Source organism: Cryptomeria japonica, chromosome 9 (genome assembly GCF_030272615.1).
Source record: "Cryptomeria japonica chromosome 9, Sugi_1.0, whole genome shotgun sequence".
NCBI lineage: Eukaryota > Viridiplantae > Streptophyta > Pinopsida > Cupressales > Cupressaceae > Cryptomeria > Cryptomeria japonica.
In genome coordinates, this window is record NC_081413.1 from 713,594,758 (window position 1) to 713,619,527 (window position 24,770).

A 24,770-nucleotide genomic window follows, 5' to 3' on the forward strand; every position below is an offset into this window, starting at 1 on the left:
AGCCACATGACCAACTTGGTATCTGTAATGACTAAGAGCTACTGATTAATGTGTGATACATAGAAATTGATAGAATCGGGGTAACCAGGCTCAATAGTGAAACTTTTACACAACCATAGATAAAGCTCAATGACAAGGCAATGTTGAAAATGAATAACTAAAGGTTTCTAAGGACTTCATGTTCAAATATCTAGGAAATGAGACCACCTTCTTTCCTTTTTGGTGCAGATAGGTGAATAATTCAGACAACCATCCTCTTTTATATATGCTATGAATATGATGCATTTATAAAGGAAACGACATGAGATGCAATACATTCAAAATGATATGCAAGTACAGAAAGTAAATTCTAATTAAAACCCAGCCCTTTAGATGTAATATCTTTTTAGGTGCATGTATTTAATGGGATCGGGGAGTGGATCTCCCTCCATCATTTGCAAATGATAAGCATCATTTCCAACTACTTTGGTTATAACAGAAGGACCTAACCAGTTAGGCTCGAACTTTCCTATTTTTTCATTAAGCGAGATTCCTTTGATTTTTCGTTAAGAACGATATATCCTACCTCGAAGCAACATGGGTTTACTCTTTTGTTGTAGCTTCTTCTCATTTTGTTTTGATATCCTTGTAAGCAATTTAATGTGCTTTACCTTTTTTCATCTAGGAATTTGTGCTACTCTGTAGGCTTCTTCTGATATAATGTGTTTTAGAGAGACTCTTAGTGATGGCAATTCTACCTCGATAGGCAAAATAGCTTTTGAACCATAAACCAAAGAGTAAGGTGTGGCACCAATGGTTGTGTGGACACTAGTTCATAGGCCCAAAGAGATGGATTTAGTTGAAGATGCCAATCTCGTCTGGTGTCGTTGACAACTTTCTTTAATATTTTCAAAATAGTCTTATTTGTTGTCTCTTCTTGACCGTTGCTTTGGGGATAGTAGGGTGTCGCAAAACATTGTTGGATTTGAATTTTTTTGCAAATTTCGCTCACTTCTTGATTTTTCAAGGGTCGCTCCTTGTCAATTACAAGACACATCGGGACTCCATATCTACAAATGATGTAATTCAAAATGAACTTAGCTATTTTCTTTCATGTTGTGAAGGTCATCGGGATTGCTTCAGCCCATTTGGTAAAGTACTCATTAGCTGTGAGTATAAATTTGTGTCCATTGGAGGAGGTAGGGTGTATTTTCCCCACAAGATCTAATCCCCACTGTGAAAAATGGCCATGGTGATGTTATTGGATGAGGATCTTAAGCAGGTGCATGGATCAGGTTACCATGTATTTGGCATTGTTTGCATCTTTGGACATACTTGTAAGTGCCTTTTCCATTGTAGGCCAATAATAACCTGTTCGTAACAATGTTTTTTCTAGGGCTAGTCTAGAAGAGTGTGCCCCACATATGTCGTCATGGACTTCTTTTAGGGTGATTTGTGCTTTCTCAACATTGAGGCATCTGAGCAAGGTGTTGTCTACACTCTTTCTGTATAAAGTGTCAACAATGATTGAATGTTTTGTTGATTGTCGGATGAGTGCCTTTCTTTGATTTCATGAAAGATCAGGAGGTAAATATTGAGTGTGAAGATATGAATATATATCTTTGTACCATGGGGAGTCAAATCCTATTATCATGCATACATATTCAATGGATGGTATTTCATAAGTTGGCACAATGAGTTGTTCCACTTGAAAGTCATAGTGAGTTCCATTGTTAGGCATATCCAAGAGAGAGCTCATTGTTGCCATTGCATTGACTGTCTTGTTTTGCGCTCTTGGTATTTGTTCAAATGTTACATTGGTAAAGTATTATTTGTATTCATCCACCAATTATTTTTAGGGTGTCAGTTTATCATATTTTGTACTATAATCATCATTGACCTGGTTAATAATGAGTTGTGAGTCTCCAAAGACTTGTAATTCCATGATTTTCCATTGTAGTGCAGTATAGAGTCCACCAGGGCTTCATATTCAAAAATGTTATTGGTGCAAAGGAAGTTGATCCTGAATGATTTGAGAATGGAATATCCTTGAGGATTAATAAATAGAATTCCTACTCCTGCTCCATGATTTGTGTGATACCCATCAAAGTATAGTTTTCAGTTTGCTTGTGCTGATAGTGCAAATACTGATTCATCTGAAAAATCTACCACCATCGGATGACTATCTTGTAGGAGGGCTTCTATAAGTTGGTCTGCTATGATTTGTCCTTTTATGGATTTTATATCTACATATTCAATGTCGAATTCACTGAGTATCAAGACCCACTTAGCAATCGTTTCAGTTAATGTTGCTATGTTCATCAAGTATTTGAGTGGGTCAAAGTGTGCAATGAGTTGGACTTTATGACTCAACATATAATGTCTCAGTTTTTGTGATGCAAAAAATACTGCAATGCATGCTCTTTCTATTGGTGTGTAATTCATTTCATATCCAATGAGTGTCCTACTGATGTAGTACACAACTCTTTATTTCCCTTATTTATCATGTTGTGCTAGGAGGGTACCTAAGGAGGAATTTGTTGCAGCTGTATACATGAGTAATGGTTTCTCATGTATGGGTGGAGCTAAGACTGGTGTAGACGAAAGATATTATTTTAGTTTATGGAATGCTTCTTGGCATTGTTGTGTTCATTTGAATGTGACACCTTTCTTTAAAAGATGTTGAAAAGGTTGGCACTTTTCTGTCAATTGGGCAATGAAGCGCCTTATGGATTGTAATCTACTTTGCAGGCTTTTGAGTTGCTTGAGTGTAGTGGGTGACAACATGTCTAAAATGGCTTTTACTTTTTCTGGATCTATTTAAATGCCGTGATTGGATAAAATGAATCCCAAGAGTTTGTTGGATGTGACTCCGAAAACATATTTTTTTGGATTGAGCCTTACATTGTATTGCTCAAGTCTATCAAATATTTTAGCCAATATATTGAGATGATCATTTCTTGCGTCGGATTTTTATGTTAGATAATATGCATAGTCTTCCATGATTGTGTGTATCATGTCATGGAATAAGGTGGTCATTGCCCTTTGATAAGTAGCGCCTGCATTTTTAAGGCCGGATGGCATCACATTCCAGAAATATGTTCCCCACGGACAAGTGAATGTTGTCTTAGGTTGGTCCTCTAGTGCAATTCTGATTTGATTATAACCAGAAAAACCATCCATGAGTGATAGCATTTCATTTCCAGTTGTCAAGTCCACTATCATGTCTATGTTAGGGAGTGGAAAGTCGTCTTTTGGGCAAGCCTTGTTGAGATCTCTGAAGTCGGTGCAGATCTTGATACCTCTAGTATGCTTGGTTATTGGGACTAGATTTGAAATCCACTCAACATAGTCTATGGGTCTAACGAAACACACTTTCAACAATTTTTGTAGCTCAATTTTGACTAACAAAGCTATGTGAGGGTGCATCTTTCTGAGTTTTTGTTTATATGGTTTGACTCCTAGCAGTAATGGAAAATGATGTAAGACCAGTTTACGATCTAACCCTGGCATATATTCATAAGATCATGAAAAATTGATTGGTCTTTGTTTAAAAAATTGGATATACTTAACAAGCCGATGCTAATTTCTTCAATCTCTTCCACTAATAATGTTGATTGTTCTTTATCAATAAGAAGAGTGTCCATTCTGTTATGAGAAATGTGTTCTGCTTCACTGTCATTGTCTTGAATTGAAGAGGAGCTTGCTTCTCTAAAATATCCAGTTCTGTCCAGATCTATTGCAAAGCCGTCTTTGTGATCATCATAAGGGAATCAATTCCTTGTACCCAAAAATTCAGCTATGGATTCATCATTTTGAAACCAGATTAGAGTTGGTTTCCCTTCTTGCCCTCAATCAATAAAATATGAATGTATAAGGGGTAAGTCAATGTTCCCTTTTGTTGTGAAAGATCATGATAACATGCATACTTGGTTATTTGGATGACCTGATATATCTTCATCATCAATTGCTTGCGGGTTGTCATCATGATCAGATAGGAATTCATAGTTGTGAGAATCTATCACACTTTCTATGTATGTTTCACTTTCTGAGGTTGTGTCACTTATCTCCTCTTGTTCTTGTAACTACGTTTGTTGTAGATTTGTGGACCTCCTTTGTATGGTGGATATCCTTCTTAAGATTGGTATCATGTGTTGCAGTCTTTCTCCATCTGACTCAAATGGAGGATCCTGAGTTGTTTCTCTTGGAAATAGTATTGACAACAACCAACGATTAGGCTCATTGGTTGGTGCTAAGTCTATGTCTATTACAATATTTTCTTGTGCAAATGTTTCAGGTACTATATTGCTAGATGATTCTATGTTGGTTTCCTGTAGAATTTGTCTCATATCTTCACCATCTAATTCCATACTAGGAGATCTTGGTTCTTTCTTGCTTCTCTAAGATAAAGGGGGAAATACTCGTGTTGATAATTGATTCTGAGGTATGTACTCTGATTGTATTCTTGGTTTATTAAGTATATCTAGTGTATGTTGTCTTACCTTTGTTATCTTTGGTACATGCTTATATCCTATCCCTTGATTCTTTGGGTTTTCATGTGGTACTAAAATAGGTTCTAATCTTCCTTGCTTCTATAGTCCCAATCTTGTGGTACCATCATACCCATATTTTTGTAGCATCTTGAAATTATTGCCATACTGATCTAAAGGTAATCTGGGTATTATCATGTCATCTTCTTCTCTATATATCTAGTGATTGACATCTTCATTTAGAGATTCTTCTTGTAAGTCACCCCATCTAATGAAAGAGCATGAATCTAAGTACTTTACTATCTCTTTTCCTTTATCTTGTTTCATCACTATGTTTTGAGGCTTCCCAAAAGACCTAGGACAAAGAGATAATTGTGTGCCATTTGAGGTACTTGAAATGGAATAGTCCCCACAACCAACCTCCTTAATCTGTAAAGAAGATGCAGTAGGTGTATTATTATGTGTTTTTTTAATTCTCAATGACTACATTTGTAAGTGAAGTGGAGTTGCCTAATTGTTTGGTACTTGATTATCTGTGCTTGCCCTTAAATAATTACAGTGTTGAAAAGGGTTTGGATCACCATGAATAGTGATCTCAATGCCATTGTATGGGAACTTAACACATTGGTGAAATGTTGATGGTACTCCCTACATGGTATGTATCCATGGGCAGCCTAACAACATGTTCTACCCCAATTCTTTGTTTAGGACCTAAAAGGTGATATCTGTTGTAACTAGTCCCACTTGTACTAGCAAGGTTACCACACCCTTAGAAGGGTGTTCCTCATCATCATAAGATTTGATATTGATTCTCTTGGTAGGATCAATATGATGTTCAGAATATCCTAAATCTTTAATCAAATGCAATGTGCATATGTTAAGGCCAACTCTGCCATCTATAAGTACTCTTCAGACCTTCTTTCGATGAATCAAAGCTTCCAAGTGTAAAGGATCATTATGCATAGGTCAGTCTGTAGGTAAATCATGCTCAGTGAATGTGACCTTTGAAGCTGCCAAGTTTCCAACCACAGACTGGAATGTGTTCTCATCAATATCTCTGGAAATAACTGAATCTTGTAATGCTTTGTCAAGGATTGCCTTATGAGCTGGCGAGATGCGCAGTAACTCAAATAATGAAATTTGAGCTGGAGTTCGCTTCAATTCATCCACCATATTGTAATTGCTAGTTGTTGAAGGGGGATTTGAAGGTACTCCTTGTAATGTGATCTTTGATCTTCTAGTGATGACAACATAGTCTTTTCTTATGGGATTTATTGTGAATGTAGACACTATGTCATCTCCTGCACTAAGTGCATTTATGGCATAATCAAATGCGACATTGGTATAATTAGCATTATTGTTGTTTGCATTGGAGCTAGAAGCCTTTCCTTTGTCATGCTTGACAAAGGGATCCTTGAAGATGGTATGATCTATATTTGGTTTCTTATTGGCATCCACAGTAATGTTGCCTTGATCAATTAGATCTTGTATGAGGTTCTTCAGCTTGTAGAAAATTGTTGTCTTGTGACCTTTATTGTGGTGGTATTCACAGAAATCATTTTCATTCCACCAAACAGGCTTGAATCGACCTGTTTCATATGGCCTAGCTTCTGGTAGAGTTATGGCATTACTTTGTGTTAAATTTTTGAGTGTTGACTCAATAGATTCACCAAGGGGTGTAAAATTTCTTCTGGGTGCACCTACCCTTGGTGGTCTTGGATTGGTTGACTGAATTGCATTAGTGTTGTTTATCTGAGTTTGTTCTTACTGGTTAAATCAATTGGTCCTTGTAGAGATACTGTTGGTTGAGCTCTATTTACAATATTACCATCAACAACTCCGTCATTTGTGACATTTTTATTCCTAGGCCAAAATTTTGGCGTTTCATTGTGTAGCGTCGTAAAATGTACACCTTTGCTAGGGTGGTATAATTCTATGCTTGGTTTAGCACCCACCTTAGTGTGTTTTGCACCTTGCATTTCTAATATCCTTTAAGCATTTAATTAATTAATTTAACTAAATATAAATGTTAGAATTATCTTTTATTAGCTAATAATTATTTATTTAATTATTAGTCTATTATACTCTATGCTTAAGCTAAACTTAGGAATCTTATAATTCTTTAGGGTTTTCTCCTTTAGGGTTTCAAGTATCCTTTTATAAGGATTATCTCTTTGTATCTTCATAACAACTGTAATTATTGAATTGCATTCTGGTTGCACAATCAATATGACTCCTCTTTTCTAGATCTTTGAATTCTTGCCTCCATAGCTTTTTGGCTTCTCTCTTTCTGTGACAAGTTTGCACGCAGGTGATCTTTGGGAGATGTAGAGTTGATTTTTCCTCGACTCCAAAACTAAATTCATATTTCACCTCTTCACATGTTGTAAAGTTGGGCCCTTTACCCTAAGTGTTCCCCTTTTCATTGTATTCCTTCAATTAATCATTAAATCATAAACCCTAATTATGTCCTATTTTGATCTTTAAGGCCCGATTTCTCTTATCAAAACATCTTGAAATCACCTATAACTTTGGGATTTTCTCTAATATCATCAAATCTAACTACCTTGAAAATTTGGTGAAAAGTTGGTCAGACCATGTGCACTTTGCATGCAGTCCCTGACATTTTTCCTGAAATTTCGGGAGCATAATCCTATGATATTATAATACTTAGCCCCAAAAGATTCACGGGAAATTCAAATCCTAGGTTGGCCTAAAGATGAAATTAAGATCTAGGGTTTCATACATAAGATCTCTCTTTCTTCATTTGAAGGGGTCCTTCTAAGAATCCAAGAGCAAGTTTTTTGGAGCATAAAGACCCTTCTATGTAGCGAAAGAGCAGATCTTTAGAAGTCTTCAAAAAAATTCATCAATCAAGCATTCATAAAGCATTATTCCATCAATTGGGGGATTTTGTAGATGTAGGAAATCAAAAGGAGGTCATCGACGAAAGATTGGCTTATACCTCTCCCTTAGGGTTTGGTATGGTTTCATGTGTAAAGTGGAAAATTGGATCCTAGTGACTCCCCACCTAGGAGAGAAAAACGAAGCCACTAGGATATTTTCACTTGGGAAGAAATTTACATTCAAGAGAGGGGTTGAATCCACTAGATCCAAATCCAAGAGAGACAAGGATTTGAATACTAAGTGGATTGCAAGTGGTTGATGTGTTATTTACCCTCTTTTGTAAATGAGAAAGTTGACTTGTTGACTATGTGGAAAAGAGAGAGGAAATGAGTGAAATGAGGTGCTATGAGTTTGGGATCGTGTTGTAACTTTGAATCTGAGCTAATTAAACTGATGCGGATCTGCCTTGCAAATTTGAAGAAAATTCACTGAGACCGTGGTGGGAATGTGCATGGTCTGCCACAAAATCTGTGAAACAAAAATGGTTCTTCTGTCTCTGCAAATGAAGCCCAAACCTGCAATTACAATTGTACACCTGCAACCTACACACATAAAAGAGAAGAAAGGGGGCTTGTGGATAGGGGTTTGCCTTAGTCAAACCCCAATTGAGGAATCAACCTAGAAAGAAAGTAATTGCAAATGCTTGAATGTAGACAATGGAGAGGTATACCTTGTAGATATGCAACTTGTTGATGATGATTGCTTTGCTTCTTGAATGTAATCATAAATCTTGTATGAAATGGCATGTAACATGAAAAACCCTAACACACGCACATGCTTGCAAATGAATGTTGTAATGTTGCTCCCATGGATGGATGAAGAAGACTTGAATGCTTGATGATGACCTTTAAATCTTGTATCTTCTCCTTATGCTCTCTATTTGTCTATGCACTATCCATTCATTGTCCTCCATCCTCCCTTGAATGAGGGTATTGAATTCCCTTTTATACATGCCTAAAGGATTAACTTTCAACCACCGAAGGCTGATAAAGTAGAATAACAAACCTCGAAGACAAGAAGTGCAAAGAAGATTAGGCAACCTACAAATAGGACCACCCTAGGAGGTGGGGATAGGGGTGCCACACCACTGTCCTAGTGGAATAGGAGTTCCATGCCCTTGTCTTAGGAGGGACAAGGGTATCATGCCCCTATCCTGCCCTATTTTGGGCCCCAGACAGGATACAAAACAACCACAAGACATAAAGGAGAAAAGGAGAAGGGTTAGAAATGCATAAATAGGTCCCGGTTAGGGAAGGAGATATCGTTGCCAAGGTGAGGACCCCAAATGTGGTTAAAATTGCAAGGCTGACAATTTTATGACACTACATAATGTTGTTTCCATGTCTTTGTAAGAGATTCATTATATCAATTTGATTCACATTCATGCTTTAGATCACTTTGTATCATTGATTTAGGGCATTTCTATTATCAATTACAAGCAATTAGGGTTTACTCTTTAGGGTTGCTCTAGATTGTTTTCTCTCATCCTAGGATCTTGCACACACTATTTTACTTTACAAATTGGCTATTCATTGAGGTGGAAATCACCAAAATGGGGTTTTGACTAAGGCAAAACCCTACATAGCCACCCAAAATGCTATTTTTTCAGCTACAGGTGCAGATTCAGATCCGAGCGTCGCTGCAACTTTTAGGACTGACAAAGTACACAAAGACTATTTCGAAGGTAAAATTTCATCATAAACCCCTAGGACATGGGTGTGGCACCCTCCCTATTTTCAGCAAGGTTTGACAGAGCAGCAGGCTTTAGATCTTAGTTTCCAGCTCTGCAGGTACAACTCCAGATTTGCAGAATCGGGACAAGGGCGTAGCACCCTGGTCCCAGACATTTTGGCTTAGATTTCAAACATAGGTACACCTCTGAATTTTCCTCTTTATCTGGACTTTTCAACAGCATATCAATTATTCTCAACCTTACATTCTCATATTAGGGTTACTCGTGTATACTTGTATCTTTCCTATCTCTCATTTGCAGCAATGGAATAGAAATCCTAAAGGGTAATCCTTAGCTCTCTCTTCCTGAAAAGAATTAGTTGAAGCTTGTTACCCTCCTAGGCTCTTTCATATTCTGTGAGTGTGTATGTAAGAGTGGGATTAGGGTTTGCTTGCCTAGTCTTACTTTTTCCGCTACACATCTTTGGTGAACCCGACATGAATCCAATTTCATTTTCATTGCATTGTATTGCTAGATATAGATCTAGTATCTTTTCATTTTTTATTTATAAACATAAAATTCAAAAAAAAAAGTGAAAAAATTCAAGAAAAAGAAAAAAAAAAAGAGCTTTCCTTTTACTTGCATTGTGTGTTTAAATTTCATTCAATTTTCATTTCAAAATGTCAAATCTTTATTTGTAATATGTTTATGCTTTTGATGATATATGCAATTATGTTGATTATGAGTTTAGTAAGGATGAATTAGATGAAGCTCTTGAATATTTTTTGAACACTAAGCCTTCTAAACCCTCAATTCGCCAAAAACTAATCAATCTTGTTACTATACCATTTCGTGGTGATGAGAAAGATAATTTGAATGATTCCTCTCATGGAGACATTCCTATAAACTCCTCCGCTAGATCTAGTGAAATGGTTGCTTACAAAAATTCCCTTTATCAGGATATGTATCCTTTTGAATCAAAAGATAAACCTTACAACCAATATGACCATGCTTTGTTGGATGATGCCCTTGATGACTTTATGTCTTTGCCTAAATCTTTAAACAAAAGCAATACATCTAAAAGGCTAATCAACATGATAAATGTGAATGAACATAGCAAGACTCTTTTTGTGGTCCAAGGTGCTTATCCTTCCTCAACTTCACCTCTCTCTAATCAACCCCTTTTCACTGTTCAAGGTGGATATAGTAATGACTCCTTTAGTACTCCTAACAAACCTATCATTATTGTGTAAGGAAGAAATCCCACTAAGAGTCCTTATAGTTATGCTAAACAAATAACTAAGGAGAATCATCATGTAGTTGCCCATACCTATAACACAACAAATAATAAGCAACCTAATCCTCCTCCGATTATCCCAATTTATCTTCTTGATCCTCAACCTATTCTTCCTCAATCACCCTATATCTCACAAGATCTTGGCAAGGAATATGATCTCATTGAACAACTTAAAGCTACTCTTGCCAAGATATCCCTTAGGGATTTGATTCAAACTTCCTCAACCCATCATGGAATGTTACAAGATGCCTTGAAAACTTTGAATGTCCCATCTATAGTGACATCCAATAATATGGCTTCTTTAATTAATTCTATCACATCCCCTAAGGCTCAAATTGTGTTTACACAAGATGAGTTACCTACTAGTGAGATTCAACATCAATGTGATCCTTTAATGATTGTGGTTATTAGAAATGATAGTGTGATAAGACAGACATTAGTGGATAATTGTTTCAACCTTAACGTTTGTAGCATTAGCTTGTTGCATAAGATTAATGTTGATACGTTTCTTATTAAACCTGATTCTCTTACTATATGAGGCTTCAACAATGTTGTTAAATCTTCACTAGGTATCATCATCTTGCCTTTTAAGGTAGGTCCTATTACTTTACCCACACCTATTCATGTCATGTCTAGAGATTTGGCATGTAACTTGTTATTAGGGAGACCTTGGATTCATAGCATGCAAGTTGTCCCCTCCACATTGCATAGGCAAGTTAAATTCATTTACAACAATAAAAAATATACCATGCTAGGTGACACAAATCTCCAGGCTTTTTTACAAACATCAACATCCAAATCCTCTTCAACCGGTTCTTCCCCAACAATCTTAGATGATTCTTCCAAATCTTCTACTCTCACTAGTGTGTATGTTTCTTCAAATTCATCTCCTACCAATAATTCCTCAAGTGAACCTAAAGTTCTTGAGGAAGAACCTTCCCAACCTGATTCTACCATTGAGAATGCCTTCTCTCTTGAAAAGATTATGGCAGAAGATGATTGGGATCCCTTGAATTTACTCCTACCTTTATAGGAGAAATATAATTCCCCCTAGAGAACCCAAGGTTGTGTGTAGGGGAAAAAGCGAGACTAGGTTAATCATGCCCTAATCCTACCTTTTGACACACATTACGGAATACGAAAGAGCCTAGAGATATCGCACAATTAGCTACTTCTTTTGGTGAAAGAGAGAGCCACGGGATATCTATTAGGATTTCTATTCCCTTGTTGAAATTGTAAGATCAATTAATGCAAGCTCAAACCCTAATCTCAAAATGCAAGTATGAACTAATAACAAGATTGCAGAATTGAGATTAAACAATGAACAGCTGTAAGTACAAGGATGAAATAAGAATGCAGATGTGTACCCGGAGTCAAAATCGGACTGAAAATGTTCGGGACGGGGGCGCGGGTGCCACTGTCCTGAAAACTGCACCGAAAACCACTGTTCTGCACTCTGAAACAATGTCTGGAAATTGTCTGTATACTGTCTGTCCCAGGGACCAGGGCGCCCAGCGCCCTTGTCCTGGTCTTTTGCCTTGCAATTTCACACAGAGTGCTATCCCAACTTTCTCTCTCTGGATCTGTATCTCGCGGCGTCGTCCGAATCTCAAAACCTGCAATAATATCTGAAAAGGGGGAGGGGCGGCTATATAGGGTTTTGCCTTAGTCAAACCCCCGCTTCGGTGATTTCCACCTCCACGAATAGCCAAGTTGTTTTGTAAAATGTATTGTGTGTGCAGACCTAGTGTGTGTGCAAGGTCCAAAATGCAAGAAAGCAAACTAGAGCAACCTAGAAAGTAAACCCTAATTGCTTGTAAATGATAATGTAAATGCTCTAAATCAAGATGCAATGTGATCTAAAGCATGAATAAATGATGTACCAAAGCTTATGCAAAGACATGAAAACAATACGAAATCATACCCAACCCTCAAGGGAGGAGTACAAGCCAATCTTCAGTCGGTAATCTCCTATTGTTCTTCAATGTCTTCCAAGCCCTAAGTGGATGAATGAATTTGATAGATGCTTGATAGAATGATGTTGAATGTTGTTGAAGTCCTCAAAGATCTGCTCTTTTGTTGCATATGAAGTTCCTGGAAACAAAAATCCGATCCTTCCAAATGAAGAAAGAGAGTTCTTATGTATGAAACCCTAGGTCGTAAATTCATATTTTGGCCGACCTAGAGATTGAATATCCCGCCAATTTCTTGGGGTTAAGCTTTATTTTATGATTGGATCGCGCTCCTAAAATTTCGGGAAAAATGTCCGGGACCATGTGCACGGGGCGCCATGGTCCCGACAACTTTTCACCAAATTTTCAGGGCCGTCGGATATGATGATTTTAGAGAGAATACCGAAGTTACAGGTGATTTTGAGATGTTTTGACCCCGAAACCAAGCCCCCAAGTTCGGAATAGGACTTAATTAGGGTTTTTGATTAAGTGATGTATTGGAGGAATAAAACGCGAAGGGCGCGCTTTAGTGAAAGGGCCCAACTTAAAGATGTAGAGAATGATGAAATAGGAACCTTAGACCTAATTAATTTGATTAATTAAGTGCTTAAGGAGAAATGCAATGCAGAATGCAAAATGCACTAAGGCGGGTGCTAAACTAGGTGTGAAATTGTACCACCCTAGCGAGTGCGTACAATTTACGATGCTACAGGTTGAAAAGAAGAAATAATAATAAGAACCTAAAAAGCAATCCACTCTATCTGGGCCATTGAGTAATAACTTTGTGGTGGCTTCTCAGACTTCATCTCCCTTGACTTCTGATCTAGAGGATTTTGATCCTTCACTTTATGAAAATCCTCCTTCTCTTTCGGAAATGGCTAACCTCTATGGTCCTAGCTTTCACATCTTATCTAGGTGCAGATATAATGGTAATGGATGTGGTGCTCAAGAACAAGGGATAAAGGTTCCCTTGGAAAACAACTTCCGTGATATGACATTTGGACTTGGAAATGATCCTTTTGAGAGTACTAAAGCTTCCAAGAGACCATCTATTAGTGTTAATGTCATCTCTGCCTCTCTCTCTATAAAATATCTAGAGTATATTGATTGTGATTCTTCTAGTGTCTTTTCTTTGGATGTTTTTCCTACTGATGATTCCTTAACCGAGTTCCTTGGAGTTTACGACAACCTTCCTCATTATCACCATAATCGTGGTTTTGCCTATTGTTTAAATGCAAAAGCCTACTTTGGGAAAGAAAGAAATAATGATGAGATAGTTAAAGAATTTCCTCATTTGCAAGATACTCCTCAACAAAGTAATCTCCTCATAAGTGATACTATTGATATTAGGATGGATCCTTGTGTTGAAGATAAAGTCATTAAGATAGGGAAATGTCTTGATGAAGAAGAACAAAAATAATATTCTGAATTGTTACATGAATTTCCTGAAATCTTTACTTGGATATATTCTGACATGCCTGGTATTGATCCTAAGATTGTCACTCATAACATTGTCTTAGTTTCTGATGCTAAACCTGTGAAGCAAATGATTCAAAATATGAACCCTAAAGTAGCATTACTTGTTAAGGTTGAGATTGAAAAATTATTGGATGTCGGATTCATTCGTCCTATCAATTATTCCCCATGGATTTCAAACTTTGTGGTAGTAGCTAAACCTGATAACAAGATTAGGATGTGTACGGACTTTAGAGATCTTAATAAAGCCTTTCTGAAGGATGATTTCCCTCTCCCAAATATTGGTATGATAGTGGATTTTGTAGCAAGTCATGCTTTATTATCCTTCATGGATGGTTTCTCGGGATATAATCAAATCTTCATTAATCCTCAAGATCAATACAAAACCACTTTCGCCACCCCTTGGGGCACGTTTTGTTGGTTTATGATGCCTTTTGGATGGAAAAATGCAGGTGATACCTATCTGTGTGCTATGACCCTTATCTTCCATGATTACATGTGTAAGATCTTAGAAGATTACATTGATGACATCTTAGCTAAATCCATTCTTTATTGTACGTCATGTTAAGATCCTTCGGCAAGTCTTTGAAAAAATTCATAAGTACAACATGCGTGTGAATCCTCGAAAGTGTGTTTTTGGTGTGGATAATGGTAAACTATTACGATTCATAGTCTCGCATCATGGAATTGAGGTGGATACAAAAAAGATAGATGCCATTGTTAATATGCCACCTCCTAAAAATGTTTCCCAACTAAAAATCTTACAAGGGAAGATTCAATTTATTCATAGGTTTGTTTCTCAACTTGCGGATCGTACCTTTCCCTTTACTCATTTTCTTTAAAAAAAATCACCTTTCAATGGAATGAGGATTGTTGTCAAGCATTTGAAGACCTAAAAACATATTTGGCCAATCCTCCTATTCTTCAACCTATTGACCCTTCTAAACCCTTTCTTCTATACACAATTGCTTCCCTTCATGCTCTTGTTGCCTTATTGGCACAACATGATAAGGATGGTAGATAATGCCTGGTTTATTATATAAGTCATACTCTGATCGATTACGAAGTCTGATATTCTGCGATAGAAAGCCAGTGTCTTGATTTAGTCTTTGCAACTCAAAAATTAGGGCATTACCTTTTAAATGTTGAAGTCCGTGTTATCATTAAATTTGACCCTCTCAAACACCTTTTCTCTAAAATTGATCTTTCGAGATGCTTAGCTAAGTGGGTTATGATGTTGACTGAGTTTGACCTTAAGTTTGTCTCACAAAAAGCAATAAAGGGTCAAGCATTAACCAATCACTTGGTTGAGGCTCCTTCACCCTTGTCCCTACCTAACCCGGAGTCTTTCCCTGATGAATGTATTTTCTCTATTGAGATTGATGAGGTTTGGGAATTATATTTTGATGGATCTAGGTGTTGTATAGGATCAGGGGCAGGGGTGATTCTAATCTCTCCTAAAAAGAAACCTATCCCTTTATCATATCGTCTCAATTTCCTGTGTACCAATAACATTATTGAATACGAGGCTCTTATAGATGGAATTAAAGCAGCCTTAGCTCTAAATGTGAAACATCTACATATCTATGGATATTATCAATTAATCATAAGACAAGTGATAGGAATTTATCAAGCTAAGCAAGATAAATTATCACAATATAAAGATTTAGCTATATCCTTGTTGCAAAAGTTTGATTCTTATACCATGGAGCCTGTCCCTCGAAAAGATAATCAACATGTTGATGCAATGACATGTGTAGACTCTCTTGTGTCTTTATAGGACCCCTTGGTAGATCTCAAATTCGTTATTCACAACCTCACTACCCTAGCTATTTTTTATAGTCCTAGTGATGTGGCATATTGTTATGTTATAGATTCTAATGAATGGTACTCGCATATCATGAGATATTTGAATGACTCTACCTTTCTTGACTCTAAATATAAGAATACTAAGGCTAGGATTTGCATTTATAGGAGGGGTTATAATGGTCTTCTCCTTCGGTGTCTTAACAAAGTTGAAATCCCTAGCGCCCTTGAGGAAGCACATTCAAGTGCTTGCGGGGGGCATTTTGGAGGTAGATCCTTAGTTCAGAGATTGCTTTGAATGGGATACTATTGGCAGACCATGGAAAAGGAATCCTTTGTGTTTGTTAAAAAATGTCATCGGTGTCAGCAACATAGCAATTTGATCCATGCTCCTGCCTAAGAACTTCGATCTCAAGTAGCATCTTGCCCCTTTTCTACATGGGGTTGTTGGCTTGATGATGATGGTTTGATGTAATTAGTTGATTGGTGACTTTTTTTATGTTTTCATTGATGGAAACTATGTTTTGATAGTCATGTAAGTCTTTTAGGCCAACCAATAAAGATTAACCGGTAGAGGAGACAGTTTATCAGTAAACTGGTAAATAGGACTTCAACTAGTAAACAGGAACAAAATTGTATTCAAACAACCGATATGAGTGATCAATGAAGGGTTATGTGATGCGGTTCTACAGGAATATTGAAGACAGGTATTTGCAAGTATATTCAACACCACATTGGCACATTCAACAAGATGGTCGAGTTTTGATAAACAGAGAAGTCAAACTTGAAGGACAGTCAACCGATAGAGTAGAATGACTTAAATCGATTAAAATTTTGGTTTGTTATGTCGGTGGCTGACATAATTAAAGTGTGAAGTGTAAGATTGTCCAGATTCATTAAACCTAGGAAATTGTTCCAAGGTTATTAGCTGACTAAGTTGATGTCTATAAAAAGTGTGATGAGTTATGAGATAGATGATGAGATCATAAGCGAAAATTGAGAGTTTGATTGTGCAATAAATTGAGAAGCTCTATTTTGATATGTTGATGAAGTATTGAGTGGAATTGAAGTGGATCTTAATAGGCACAAAGGTGCTACATGCTAATCACATAACTATTTTTTTCCTAACAGTTTGTAGCAGTCAAATCCCCTAACTGAGTAAGTCCTAACAAGCCTGAAATTGTAAATCCCCTAACATGGTAGCTCATTAACTTGAGTATAAATCCTCTAGAAAGGTTTCTCCTAATAGGGCAAAGCTTTTAACAAGGCTAAGATTGAAATCCCTTCACCGGGTGACTCCTAACAGGCATATTTGTATGACCTTAACAGGTGAAAGATTTCTATTCTACAAATAGTGAATCTTGTGGGTACTAACTCCCAACGTGTTTTTTCCCTTTTGGGTTTCCACATATAAATCTTTGTGTTATGTGGAGCATGATATATTGGTTGTTAGCTTATGTGGTTATATTTCTTTTAGTTTATTAAGCTTTAAGTTATTTAAAATGGTGATCAGATTTGTGTTTGTTTTTTTGCTTGCATTGATTCACCCCGCCCTCTCAGTGCCTTATAATTTTATCATGGGTTTGGATCTCATTGGTAAAATATCTCCTCCATCTCAAGGACATACTTTCGTCATTACCGTAACTAATTACTTTACAAAGTGGGTAGAAGCAGTTCCTCTTAGATCCACTACCCTTGAAGTAATTTATCAATTCATCTTAGAAAACATAATTTCCTGATTTGGAATACCTTCCGTTTTGGTTTCAAATAATGGAACATCATTTAAAAACAAATATATGAAGAACTTTCTCAAGTAATATCATATTCAACATAAAAATTTTACACCATATATTATCCTTAGTCAAATGGTCAAGTCAAGTCTTCAAATAGGATAATTGAGCAAATTCTTCGTAAGATTGTGAACAAGCATGGTAAGGATTGGCATACTCAGTTAATCTAAGCTCTTTTGGCTTATCGAACGAGTGTACACATTGCTACGGGATGTACTCCTTATAATCTTGTTTATGGTGTCAATGCCATTAAGCCTTTAGAGTTGGAAATTCCATCTTTCAAAGTCCCTCTTAAGGGTATAATGGATGATGATTCCTATAGGGAGAAAAGGCTTCAACAACTTGAGATGCTCGATGAATGGCACATAAATGCTCTTGAGAATATTCAAGCCTATCATGAAACTCTACAAGGAAGCTACAATGATAAGGTCATTCAACGTTCCTTCTCAGTAGGTGATTTAGTACTTTATGAGAATCAATGCAATGTGAATGCCTTACCCAAGGAGAAAGGAAAATTCATCCCTAATTGGCTTGGACCCTACATTGTTGTTGAAGTCTATGGATCAGTTGCTTACCAAATAGAAGATGTGGAAGGTACGCCTCTCAAGAAATCCATAAATGCTATGCACCTCCATAGATACTATGCCTAATTTCTCTATCTATCTATCTCCTTCTAGTTTATTCTCTCTCTCTTCTTGTGTCTTTTCTTTCTTCAAAATTGGATAATATGTTAGCAAATCTTAATTAAATTATGTGGTATTAAATGATATTGTATTTTTTAGTCTACATTACTTCATTCTTGACAATCATGTTTCTTAACTTTAGTGTTTGTCTTGAATTCATTTATGTAAATTGTAATAGATTTACATTTTATATGTGTTGGCATGCTATGAAATTTCTAATGTGTTAAGTAGGGTTATATCATGTTGTCTTTAATTAGAGTTAATTAAATCACATTAGCCATATAATTCTTAAGCTTAACACATTTTTTCCTCTTACATCACCAACGTAGCATTTAATTAAATACTTAGTTATTTAATTACATCACACATGTATCAATTTAATCATGAAGCATTGAGAAATCAATCACATAGAAATTAAATTAGACATATATGTTCATTACCAAATATGTTACTTTTAATCAAAGCAATGCATGCATTGTTTCATGAATTAAAATAACATGTTTGAGACAAAACATAAGCATAAATAGATACATATTGATAAAATGTCATAACATGTATATCACTATACATCAAAAATATCATATCATGATCATCTCCTATCCCTAGGACTAGTAGCTGGAGGATGGTGACTAGATGTCCCCTCCTGATCTGGTCGTGGGGGTGGGCCCATGGGTGTGTATCATGATGTGGAACGTGAGTGACTCTGTGAGGACCTCCTACGATCCCTCTCCATCATGATCCCTTAGTAAGTGGTTGCCTTTTCCCGAGATGCTGCTAGATAGCACTCTCTCTGATGTAGTCTCTCTAGCAACGATCTCTCCCTCTCTCTCTCTACACCTCCATCTCAATCCGAATAGGGGTGAATAGGTTCTCATGCCACCGTGCACTCTCTTGTGGTCTATACACTATCTGCGAGAATCTAGGGATGTGTGCGATCATGATTAGATCTGTCACTGCATGCTGGACCAATGAGAGCCACTCCTGGACACCAACTGCAGAGATAGAGAGAAATTTTCATCAGTAATATTCTATATCATCAAATTTAAATATTAAGATGCATAAACTAAACAATCACAAAACATTTTACTTGGATCTCCCTATCACCAATAGGGGTTGTGGAAAGGAACCTCCTGTGACTAAGACCCGCTAGGCTCTCCGTGCTTGTAGTGTCTTTGCACGATGGGCATAGAATGGTGGGGACTAGAATCGAGACCCCTTATAGGATCCTTCTCCACTCATGATGGAATTCTCAGTGGATCTAGAGCTATGGTGTTGTCCCCAGAGTGATGAGAAACTGCATCTAACTCTTTCTCCTCGACCTCCTCGCTCTCCTCCTTGATATCCTCCTCATCCTCCCCACCCTCCTCATCCTCCTCATCCTCTCCCTCCTCATCCTCTTCCTCTCCATCCTCATCATCATCACCATCCTAACCTCCCTCTCCTCCACTATCAGCCTCCTATTGCCCTGCATCATCATCCTGATCATTTGTACCCTCCTCACCAAGATCCTTAGATGTGCCAGGCTCCTCCTCGTCACCTTTGTGTCTACATGGCTCAGGGTTCCCTCTAGGATAGTCTACTGGAAAGATGGCTCTAGGGTATGTCCTACCCCACCATGTGATGTATCATTGGTGTGTGCCCACATCATCTCTATAATTGGTCTCGATATGACCCATCTAAATCTGTGATGTCAATCTCATCACTAGTACGCCTTAGAATGGCTCCTGGTCTAGGAGTCACACGTGAGTGTCGGATATAGACAAGCACATATGTAGGAACACAGTGCTGAAACCCAAACTACCACCAGACTCGGTCGAAGTAGAATGGAATAACGATGTGGTTGTACCGTCCCTCTAGTAGACAGTTTCACTGCATGCAGAACAACTACCTATGTATCTCCGCCCACATGTACATCCTAAGGTATGGTCTCCATCTGATGACCTTTGTTGTCAATCTATCAAAACTCACTCTCCAATGCAGCAAATCCTTGAACCGCCACTCACGAGTAAGTGGATATGCGAAAACTCTTGGCTACTCCAGAACCAAGTCAATAGGTACCCCAACGAGTCTAGTGCACGTAATGTGCTCGAATATCCATATATGTAGGAGTGTGCAGGTTATTAGGCTACATCCCTATTCGAATACATACTCTCCTAGGTCATGGTAGAGGTGGGCTAGTATGCTCAACCCGTAGGAGAATACCCTTTGATGTCTCTCCATGTCTCTAACTACGTAAGTGAGACCACCGTGCATATAAGTGTCGCACCCATTAGGGCACACGGCTAATGAAATGGTCGCAATCATCAGTCATCTTACTAGCGGAACCTCACCGGAGGGTTGTAGAAGCCAACTAATCATAATGTGGCCCCTCATCTCACCGGGCATCTCTCTCCCGATGTAGTAGACTTGCTCCCTCATGTAACTGGTAGTGGTGTGGTCGGCTCGGTATCTCACTGTCTCTCCCCTAACAGGAAGACAGAATATAGAGTATACATCCTTGAGTGTCACCATCATCTCCCCCATGAGTAGAAAAAAGGTGGAGGTATCCACATCCCATCTCTCCATCAGTGCCATCAACATTGTCGAACGGAACTTGATGGCAGGCATGGTCATCATGTACCACAATCCTACCGCATGAAGCAACTCTCTATCCTCTGGTGAGAGTCTCAGAATCTGACTCCATAGGCTTCGAAAGGTGTGATCGACAGTATGCTCACAGATATATGGAAGAATCTGTAAAATTGAAAACATGAAATCATCAATAATCGTTCAATCAATCATAATCATTTAACAGAAGCATCATCAATCTATCCTATTTGTCTAACACCTGATCCCATGTGACCCTTGGCCTTCCTGAGCTGGGACCAGGGTGCCCTGACTGGACCAAGGCACCCCTATGGGACAAAGGCACCCCTTTGGGACCAAGGCGCCTTGGCAGGACCAGGGCATCCTCTTGGGACCAGGGCACTCATGGGGACCGTGGAGGCCGCATAGGGGGCACATGCAAAATCTAGGTGATGACATCATCAACCCTAAAAATTAATGCAATCAATAAAGTCAAAAGAAGAGTCAATGGAAAGTCAACTCACCTCGTTGAGTGGTCCGTCGGTCAAAATGGCTTGGTGCAGGATCTCCATCCGTGTAGGTTGCTTGGGTCGTCAGCAAGGCAGATGACTACTAAGTGGGCTCCTCTGCAGCGAATTGTGTCGAAAGTCAAAAACTGACAAATAAAAGTGTCACTTTCATATTTATGAGGTATGCACTTTTTCATTTTTATGATTTTAAGTTATAAACCCTAATTTCACCCTTTTCACTCAATCTATCATAACTTGAGCTAGGGAGATCCAATTTTTATGTCGTCAGTGGTGTTGGAATCATGAATTCTCTCTCTTTCTAAACATTGGTTCCATAATGTGCTTGGATGTACAATCGATCCTTATTGTGAACATGTCTCATCAAGGTTTTCATCACAATTCGTTGTGGTAAACATGATACCCTATTTCACCTCACTAATAAGCAAAGCCGAAACAGGGGGGCATATAGCTACTCGAGAATTTCATCACTTTCCTTAGTAAGCATTAGGTGATTTTGTGATCTAACATGTGGTTTTGTAGGGTGTGGTTCCTAACTATGTACTACAGATACGATTGGGGGCTTCGTCCGACAACTTATGGATATATCCTTTTTTCAAATAGTGTTTACTTTTTTGTACTTTATCTTGCATATGCATGTAGTGTCATATGACCGCTAAAGTGGGGGCTAAATGTAGGATCGTAAATTGTACACCTTTGCTAGGGTGGTACAATTCTACGCTTGGTTTAGCACCCACCTTAGTGTGTTTTGCACCTTGCATTTCTAATCTCCTTTAAGCATTTAATTAATTAAATCTAAATTCATATTTCACCTCTTCACATGTTGTAAAGTTCGGCCCTTTACCTTAAGTGTGCCCCTTTTTCATTTTATTCCTTCAATTAATCATTAAATCATAAACCCTAATTATGTCCTATTTTGATCTTTAAGGCCCAATTTTGCATATCAAAACATCTTAAAATCAGTTGTCACTTTGGGATTCGCTCTAATATCATCATACCTAATGACCCTGAAAAATTTGGTGAAAAGTTAGTCAGACCATGTGCACTTTGCACACCGTCCCTGACATTTTTCCTGAAATTATAGGAGCATAATCCTATAATATTATAATGCTTAACCCCAAAAGATTGGCAGGAAATTCAAATCCCAAGTCGGCCTAAAGATGAAATTAAGATTAGGGTTTCATACATAAGAGCTCTCTTTCTTCATTTGAAGGGGCCCTTCTAAGAATCCAAGAGTAGGTTTTTTGGAGCATAAAGAGCCTTCTATGTAGTGAAAGAGAAAATCTTTTGAATTCTTCAACAACATTCATAAATCAAGCATTCATAAAGTATTATTCCATCAATTAGGGGCTTTTGAAGATGTAGGAAAGCAATAGGAGATCACCGACTGAAGATTGTCTTGTACCTCTCCCTTAGGGTTTGGTATGGTTTCATGTTGTTTCCATGTCTTTGTATGAGCTTCATTATATCAATTTGATTCACATTCATGCTTTAGATCTCTTTTCATCATTGATATAGGGCATTTCTATTGTCAATTACAAGCAATTAGGGTTTACTCTTTAGGGTTGATCTAGATTATTTTCTCTCATCCTAGGATCTTGCACACACACAAGGTTCTTGCAACCACTATTTTACTTTTCAAATTGGCTATTCGTTGAGGTGAAAATCACTAAAATAGGGGTTTGACTAAGGCAAAACCCTACGTAGCCACCCAAAACCCTATTTTTCAGCTACAGGTGCAGATTCAGATATGAGCGTCATTTCAACTTTCAGGACCAATTGAGTGCACAGAGACTGTTCTGAAGGACAAATTTCATCAGAAACCCCTGAGACAAGGCCATGGTACCCTGGTCTTTCCCAGGATAGGGGTGTGGCACCCTGGTCCTCCCTATTTTCAGCAAGGTTTGATAGAGCAGCAGGCTTCATATCTCAGTTTCCAGTTTTGCAAGTACAACTCCAGATCTACAGAATTAGGACAAGGGCATAGCACCCTAGTCCCAGACATTTTGGTTCAGATTTCAGACACAGGTGCACCTCTGAATTTTCCTCTTGATCTATACTTTTCAACAACATATCAGTTATTTTCAATCTTGCATTCTCAAATTAGGATTACTGGTGTATACTTGCATCTTTCCTATCTCTCATTTGCAACAATGGAATAGAAACCCTAAAGGGTAATCCTCGGTTCTCTCTTCCTCACAAGAAGTAGTTGAAGTGTGTTACCCTCCTAGGCTCTTTCATATTTCGTGAGTGTGTGTGTAAGAGTGGGATTAGGGTTTTCTTTCCTAGTCTTACTTTTTTTCCTACACACATTGTTTGTACTTGTGGTTGTCCATTATCTGTGTGGTGTTTCAGTATCCCTTTCTCTTGTAAGCCTCTTTCACGCTTGATGCCTTTTTTTGTGATGTCCTTAAAATTGTTTAGGGATTGGATTTGTAATGGATACATAATTGGAGGCACAAGGTTTTCATTGAAAATGTCTACTTGCTCAGCTTCAGGGATGTGACTAAGACATCTGCGGTATAAGCCCCTCCATCTTTGCAAGAATGTAGCGAAGGTTTCTCCTTTTTTATATTTGTTGCACATAAGTCCATCAAGGTAACTTGATTATCTATGTTGAATGCAAAGTTTGATATGAATAACTTAGCCAGTTCACCCCATGAATCAATCGTGGGCGGGACATGTGAAAACCATTCCAATGTTGTTCCTCCAAGACTTTTGGAAAATAGCCTCATTAATTATGTATCATTGTGGGCTACTTCAATACATGTTGTGAAGAATTCTCTAACATGATCTCAAGGATCACCTTTCCCTCTATACTTGTCAAACCTTGGGGTTTCAAAAGGTGGGGGAAAAGGTGGCATGTATAACTTTCTGTCAAAAGGATATGGAGGGAGGCCCTCCATTGTATAGCTCTTTTTGTCATTAATTGTTTGCATATTGGTCATCTGTTTCTGAAGATTTTCCATTTGTTGAGTCAAGATCTCTATTTGAGTTAATGGTGTACTGACTTGATGAGTGTTTCCCACAAAAGGGATAGTGTTGGAGTATCTTGGAGCTTGTTGAAATATGGAATGACCATGTAATTGTGCACCATAAGTCCCACCAAGTGATGTAAAGTATGCAAATTGTGTATTGACATTCGGCTGAGTTGAGCTAGTTGTACCTTGATTCACATTTTGGCTACTGTAGGTGGATCCAACTGAAACTGGAGATTGATTTATACTTGTTGAAGTAGTGTTTTGAGCTATTGTAGCTTGCGTTGTTACACTAGGCATTGTCTAAGATGTAATATTTGTACTTGTTGATGATGCTGCAGTTGTAGTCACTTGAGTATTTTGAGATACACCCTAGGTTGATGTAGCAAGTGTTGCTTGAGTCTATGTAATAGTAGGCGCTTGAGGAATATTTTGATTCAATGTCACACCTGGTGGCAATATAGTCGAAATGTCCACCCCTGGAGGTAACTTGGCCCCATTTTGGACTAAGAGTGCGAGATATCTATCTCTATCATTTTTTATGAGGGCGTTGAGGATCATAAGCATTGCAGGATCTTGTTGGGTTGCTTCCAATTCTTCTTTTGTCAGATTATGTTGTATTTCATAAATGAAATGCATCCTGTTTGT